The following is an 8,299-nucleotide window of genomic DNA, read 5'->3' as shown; positions in this document are numbered from 1 at the left end:
TCGAGGCTCGATTCCCCAGGACCCATGTTAGCCAAATGCACAAGGGGCGCATGCATCTGGAGTTCATTTGCAATGGCTAGAGGCCCTGGTACATCCATTCTCCCTCCTTCTCCCTCTCTCTCTCTCTCTCTCTCTCCCTCTTCCTCTCTCTGTATGTCGCTGTCAAATAAACAAATAAAAATAAACAAAAAAATAAAAAATAAAATAAAGTAAAAACAAGCTGTGCAAGTAATTTTGGAAGAAATATCATTGACAGTGCCTCAAAGACTATCTAGGAATAATTCTAACCAAGCAAGAAAATACCTTCTATATTAAAAACTTCAAAACACTAGACTGAAATTGAAAAATACATCGGTGGATGAAAAAAATTTTTCTCTACTCATGGACTAGAATTATATATAATAAAAATGGCCTATTTTGAAGTTAGCCCAACAGACTGGCCTTTTTATAATGAGAGATAGAAAGAGATTAACTTGCTTGTAAGTATCTCCAGCCAGTATAATCAAACTCTGGATACATAAGCCCTCTTGTACACATGTGTAACAATGCATGCTTGAGTCACTGTGTGTCTGGCTTACATGGGACCTGGAAATTCCAACATGAGTCCTTAGGCTTAATTGATAGACCATCTCTCCAGCCTGAAAATGGCTGTTTTGTCAAAAGCAATCGACAGAATCAATGCCATCCCTATTAAAATTAAGCATTTCATATAGAAATAGAAAACAATCTTGAAATTCATTTGGAGACATAAAAGACTTCATGTAGGGCTGGAGAGAGATGGCTTAGTGGTTAAGCGCTTGCCTGTGAAACCTAAGGACCCCGGTTCGAGGCTCAGTTCCCCAGGTCCCAAGTTAGCCAGATGCACAAGGGGGGGCACGCATCTGGAGTTCGTTTGCAGAGGCTGGAAGCCCTGGCACGCCCATTCTCTCTCTCTCTCTCTCTCTCTCTATCTGTCTTTCTCTCTGTGTCTATTGCTCTCAAATAAATAAATAAAAAATTTAAAAAAAAAGACTTCATGAACCAAAGAAATGCTGAGCAAAAACAGAAATGAGAAAAAAAATAGGATGGTAGATGTCATCTTATGTAGTTTCAAACTGTATTGCCAAGTCATAATAACAAAAGCAGCATGACACCGGCACAAAGCAGGTGGATCAATGGAACAGAACCTAACAACATGAAATTTACTGACTTTTGACAAAATTCCAAAAATACTCACTGGAAAAAGATAACCTCTTTTAAAAATGCTGCTGAGAAAACTGGATATGCACAGGCAGAATAATGAAAATAGACCTTATACCTACCAAGCACAGATATCAACTCTAAATAGACCAATGACATTAAGATGAGTGCTGAGACTTGGGATGTGCAAAAGGAAAAATACATAAAGGGCTTCAAGATATAGGAATGGGCTGGGCATGTTGGCAGACGCCTTTAATCCCAGCACTCTGGAGGCAGAGACAGGAGGATCACTGTGAGTTTGAGGCTGAGATTACATAATGAATTCCAGGTCAGCCTAGGCCAGAGTGAAACCCTACCTCAAAAAACAAACAAACAAACAAACAAACAAACAAACAAACAAAAAGATATATGAATATGTAAGATGTTTCTGAATAGTAATCCAGTTGTCAAAGAAATAAGGTCAAAAATCAATAAACAGAATCTCCTGACATCTAAAAGCTTTGAACAGCAAAGGAAAGAGTTGCTAAAGTGAAGAGATAGCCTACAGAATGAGAGAATACTTTTAACAGTTATAGATATGACAGGGATTAATGTCTGTATTTTACAAACAACTAAACAACAAAACAAAATAATACAAATGGTCAATTAGTAATTTTGAAAGTATTCAACATCCTTAGGCAACAAGAAAATGAAAATTAAAGCCATTTTTAATGCCATCTCACCCCAACAACAATGGCTATCATCACAAAACCAAATGACACCTACACTTCTCATGATCACACTCCTAAAGATCTTTGCTCACTTCCTGATAGCCATACCTTCCATGAAACATACGGCAGTGAACATGGGAGCCCTGTGTTGAAGGGATGTACAGAACTCATTGGACACACAGTAACTAGGAAAGTAACTAAATTAAATATATATCATATTCAACATTTCTGTTGTCTTTAGATAGAATATGGTATCAAGTAAAACTCTTTCCATGGAAATCTATAGCTTGGCAAATCTTACAGTAATAGAACTGAACTGAGCTATTGTGTAATAATAAGCTCCTTGAGATAAACTTCACCTTGAAATTCATGGGACTGAAAAAGAAGTCATATGTATATGCCTCTGTAGTTCAGTATATAACCTATTGATTTTCTACTACTGCACAAAGAGATTATAATTAATTTTTGGAGCTAAGAAATCTTAGGAATGGGAGTGTGGTTCAGTGTTGAAGCAAGCTACTAGCATTCATGAGGGCCTGGGTGCAGTCCTGTGCACTTCAAGATAAAAAGAAAAAATAAAAAATAATTTAAATTCTGATGTAACTAATTGCTATAAATGCAGTAATCTAAGTTACTTTTAAATGAATATGGAAATCTGAAAATATGCATTTAGTTTTCTATGTGGATGAAATGGAAACAAAAATAGACTGAAGGCAGGATTTTTAATGTTTGTGTTATTAGAGACTGGAATATCAATGATAAAAAGTGACATGTCTATACAATGTAGAAAAATCCAAATTTCTGTTACTGTTTCTTTGACCAAATTACTGTATCCTGGGTTACATTGAAAATTACATACAACAATTCACATATACCATATAATATTTTTTTTCTGTTTAAACCCTTAAAAATTCCTCTAGTTCATCATATTTTTGTTTAATCTATGACTATGTTCAAATATTCTCCATCAAGTGACTATACCCTTGATTTCTTGCCCTTGCTAATTTGAATTATATAGTTCTATAATCATAATAGCTCTTTGTAATACAGAAACAACGACATTGATTATCATTTAGGAGAAACCTTAATGACATCCCAAATTAGAAGGGATAAACACAGGAGAAAAAATGAATGTCACAAAAGAATCGTTATGTCACTACAGTCTCAGCATTGAGAACAGAGTGTTTCTAAGGTAAGTATTCTTAGAGGTGATTTTTCATTCTGTATCCACCACGGTTCCAGAAGGATCTAAGCAAACATGTGGTCTGTTTTCAAAATATAATGCACAATTTAGAGAGATTCCCTCAAGTGTCTATATTTTTACAATACCCAGCTTCTTCGGTATTTGAAACTATCTGAAGACTTGGGAAAAATAACAAAGCTGATGATGATACCAAAGTGTCGTTATAAAAGAAACTATGTTTTTTTGTTTTTTTTGTTTTCATAAAACTTAGTGTTTTATTAACACACATTTGAACATAAACCTGCTGGTATATATTTCTGTGTCAGATGCATACTTACTCTTAGGCTTCTTAATATGATAAATGACTTCTTAAAATCAAATTAAATCTACAACACTTATCGTATCTAATATTTCATATAACTTTTGTATATCCTGCAAGATTCATCAAATAAGATTTTATTAAAATTTTCAAATAAGTTATTCTTTATTTGGCATTACATATGGTTTCTGCCTTTATTTTTTCATTTCTTATTATTTATTTTTAATTTTTTTATTTTATTAGTTTTGTATTCAACAAGTACAGGCAGTTTGGTACCATTATTAGGCTCATCTGTGACCTAACCCTTCCCCATTGGCCCTTCTTTGTTGAGGTATATGGGTCATGCATTGTGGAGTTAGCCAACAGTTATTGGTACAATAAATGTCTCTGCATATCATGACCCAACATGTGGCTCTGACATTCTTTCCGCCCCCTCTTCCGCAAAATTTCCCTGAGCCATGTTGGGTTCATTTTTGGTCTTCTTCAGTGATGAGGTGTTGGAGGCCTCTGAGGCTCTGGCTCTCTGATTTGGTAGGAAGTTGATTTTTCTCTGTGTTGGTCTCCTCCCCCCTTGTCCTCGTATCTGGTTCATCAGGAAAACAGCACCCTTGCTTGTTTTGCCAATTTTCCTTAGTTTCAGCAAGACGCATAACTGGAGCTGGTAAACAAGTCATAACCATATCCAAATATAAGCCCACTCTCCAATATCAATCATGGGTTACAAGAGGGCCTACACCTATTAAACTTTCTATAAAAAAAGTAAGGGTTATATCATTTGTCCTGGGGCTAACTTACTTTCTGTTGGATAATCTGCTTCTCTTTTTTCAGATAGATGTAGATCCTAAGGAGAGAGTCACCCCATCATACCTTAAAAGAAACTTTTGAAGAAGGAAAGGTTGCTAGGCTTTGAATATAGGTAGTGGTCATATGGATCGGTAATTATTAGCACAGAATCTAGAAATCAACTTGAAGAAAGGGATAAAAATCGGGGAAAAATCACCAGAAAAACTAGCTGGCCTAGAGAAGCAGAGACTGAATAAACAATAGCAAAGACCTTGATGTCTCTCTATATCTCATGCTATCTCTTCCTCTGCATAAAGTGACTCAATAATAACAACGACTATACTTGCTCACATTGTCTCTTTTCCTGAAGAAACTAATAATCTCATTCCTAAGATAGTACCACAATAAACTAACACTAAAAGACTAATAGTGAGTATTAGTAATGACACTAATAGTAAATATTCTTTATTGTATTCATCAAGGGTAAATCAGTTGGGAAAAAATGATTTGAAACATCCATTCATCTTTTATCATCTGAGATCACCTTCTTCCTCCACAGCTTCCCCATGGCATTTTTCACTTGTGCTTTCCCCAGTGTAAATCAGAGGATTGAGAAAAGGTGTGCCAATTGAATAAAATACTGATGCCATCTTATCTATTGGCAAGGTATTTGCAGGGTGTGTGTATATAAATATGCAAGGTCCTAGAAACAAGATGACCACAATGCTGTGGGAGGCACAGGTGGAGAGGGCTTTTCAACTCCCTTCAGCACTGTGGTTTCTCAGTGAACACAGGATGAGGACATCAGACATCATCACCCTGAAAAAACTGACAGTGCAAAGAGATCCACTGTTGACCACCAGGAGCAGGTTGATCACATAGGTGTCTGTACAGGCAAGTTTCAACAAGGGCTGCAAGTCACAGAAATAGTGATCTATCACTTTGGGACCACAGAGAGGCAAAAAAAAAAAAGGCCAGAAATATCTAGGCCAAAGAATGCACACAGGATCCCACCCAGGCCATGGCCACCAGCAAACTATAGACCCTGTGGCTCACGATGGTCATGTAGTGCAGGGGTTTGCAGATGGCCACATAGAGGTCAATGGCCATGAGGATGAGAATGAAGATTTCCAAGCAGCCAAAGAAATGAAATGAAAAGACTTGAACAATGCGCTCATTGAAAGAAATAGTGGTTTTCTTCAAAAAGGTATCCACAATCATTTTCAGGGCAATAGTAGTAGAGAAACGGGTATCTGACAAGCATAAATAGAAAAGAAAAAAAGTACATCAGACTCCCAAGATCTGAGCTGGTCTTGATCGTACCAATAATCAGCAAGTTACCCATTAACGTCCCCATATAAAACAGGAAAAACACAACAAATACTGTTTTCTTCCTAAATGGATCCTGTGTCAACCCAAGTAGAATAAATTCCGTAACATTATTAATCAGTTACATGGTTTCATGAATGAAGATTGAACATGTATTATATCATCCAAAAAATAATAAAATAAAAAAGAATTTGTTGATGGTATCCCATGTAATACTATGGAGTATTTTAAGCAAAATTAAATATTCCTCATCAGAAATGTTCTGTGATTTCCTGTTAGGTCATTTCAGTACTTTCTCTTTTATATGATTTTAATGTGGTAATGAATGTAGTAGTTTTCTATAACATTCCTCAAACACAACATCTTAGTATTAATCTATTTCACCCATTCAAGGACTATAAAGTTAACATGTGTGATCTATTTTAAAATTAACTTCATTTTTACCAATTAATATTAAATTCCATTTAGGCTGGAATTGCTGTCAATATTTGGCATATATATTTATTGCCTTAGAGCTTCATGACATAAATATGTTGCATACTGCAATAACCCATAAAAATTTCCATATATTATATAATTTATGTATTCTTATTGGTATATATGCAAATGATTAACAAGTACATAATATTTTCCACACTCTGCAGACCTTCTCCAGGACATTGTAATATGAACACAGGATAAATACAAATTCAAAATGTCCAAATAATGTTGAAGTGCCCTGAACATATTTAGTAATTGACATGTACAAATGAGCAGAAATTAATCTTTATTAACTGATAACATCAAAAATATATGTACTTATAATTCTCTTCCATTGTTTTATTAAAAGCACACTATTGAGCCAAGTCCACCACAATATTAGAGTGAACTAAATGGGCTATCACTGCAAAATTGTTTATAATTTCAACATGAAGGTTTCCTGCAGATTGCTTAGAACTAGTATTGCTTAAATATTATCACCAGACAGCTGATATTGGATTAGAAACACTTTTTTTTTCTTATTAATGCCATATTTCTTTGTCTTCACTCTGTCAAACCCTGAGCCAATCACTTTCCCCACACTTCCAGGAGAGGAACAGGAAAAGGAACATACAGAGTAGACAAGACATGGGAGAAGGAACTGTGGGAGGGAGAGGTGTTGATGCCTTCTTCACGTGGCAAAGAGGATGAGAAAAGCCAGCATCAGGCAAAACAGCCCCTTAGCCTCAGAGAGGGTCATCCCAGAACTGAGCAGCAGAAGAGCTATGTTGCAGTCCGGTTTGCATTGCTGGTAGAAATCACCCAACAAAGAGCAGCTTCTGGGAAAAAGAGATTTATTTTGGCTCACAGGCTCGAGGGGAAGCTCCACAATGGCAGGGGAAAATGATGGCATGACCAGAGGGTGGGCATTACTGCCTGCCCAACATAAGGTGGACCACAGCAACAGGAGGGTGTGCCAAATTCTGGCATAGGGAGACTGGCTATAAAGCCCGTAAGCCCGCCCCCAACAATACACTCCCTCCAGGAGGCATTAATTCCCAAATATCCATCAGCTGAGGACCAGGCATTCACAACACCTAAGTTTATGGGGGACACCTGAATCAAAGCACCACAAGCTGCTACTTCAGAAAAGGGTTTCTGGAGAGATGAGGCTCCCAAACAAAATCCAAGCCCCAGAGCCAGTCAATAAAATGTGGCAGCCCCAGCTCCAACGACTTTGACTGCTGTGTGGATATCCCTTGACATGGTGCGGGTCTGGAAACTGTGGCTAGCAAGCAGTGAGGTCAGGAGATGGAGGACTCCAGGCTGCTGAGACTCTCAATTTGTCCCTGTCCCTAGTGGTTTCAGCACCACTGCAGAGTGGTCAACTGAGTAGCTGAGAGGCGCTCCTGAGCAAGGCATGGGTAGAGATGAACGTGCTGAAGGCATGCATTTTCAGAGGTGAAGGTCAAAGGCAGGGGAGCCTCTCCCAACCCAGAGAAGACAGAGAGGGGCTGGGGCAGGGCAGGAATCAAGATGAGTTTTAAACCACAGCAGTTTTATTTCCCATCTATTGGAAAACCCCATGTTATTGCAACAGAGCAGAAATAAAGAAGGGGAGTGTGGTTTTAGAGAAAAAGAAAGTAGTCAAAAAGTGGCATTCTTTATATGTTTGTGTCCTGAATTACTAAAATTACTAGCAATTACTAAATCTCACTTCCTGCAATGACATTAGTTTTGTGCACAATATATTACTCTGGGCTTACTTTCTAGGAACAGAACGTGTCTGTTCTAGACCACTCTTGTCACGAGGTCATTAAAGCACGTACGTAGAGAAGTAAATATATAAGAGCGAAGTGGAATTTTACTGGACCATCTGGAAGAACGTGGAACCTGTCGCGCTCCTCCTATTGCCATCCACCCTCCAGTGCATTGTGTTAAATCTGTGTCAAAGCCTGGGATGAGACAGACAAAATTGACCCAGAACATCCTATGTGTATCCTTTCATTTTCTGTTGATATTCTTCTTCCCCATTGAGTTGGGTTAGTATTGTCTTCCTCAAAATCGAAAACATTCTTTGGAAATGTCAGAATACGTGTTTCTCTATAGACACTGATGTTAGGCAAGGGTCATAAACAGTAAGGGACTAAATGGATACCTTAATCATTCTAATAAATTCATTATGTTTTATTTCATTAATTTTGAAAAACCACATGGTCAAATTCATCACAGCAATGTCCCCACCTATCAGCACCAATTTGTGTTGCAGGCAGCTTCACCCTGCTGGACATATACAAACAGAAGCAGCTCATGGGGGGAGAGGGTGTATTATAGGCT

General features: G+C 37.5%; 1 pseudogene; it reads right to left on the bottom strand.

Annotated features, from left to right (window-relative positions):
• Window positions 1-4,694: 4,694 nt before the first annotated feature.
• LOC123463611 lies at window positions 4,695-5,630 on the bottom strand (annotated as a pseudogene).
• Window positions 5,631-8,299: the final 2,669 nt, after the last annotated feature.

Source organism: Jaculus jaculus, chromosome 1 (genome assembly GCF_020740685.1).
Source record: "Jaculus jaculus isolate mJacJac1 chromosome 1, mJacJac1.mat.Y.cur, whole genome shotgun sequence".
Lineage (NCBI taxonomy): Eukaryota > Metazoa > Chordata > Mammalia > Rodentia > Dipodidae > Jaculus > Jaculus jaculus.
Note: the sequence above shows the minus strand (reverse complement) of the source record. Positions and strands in the feature narration are given on the sequence as shown.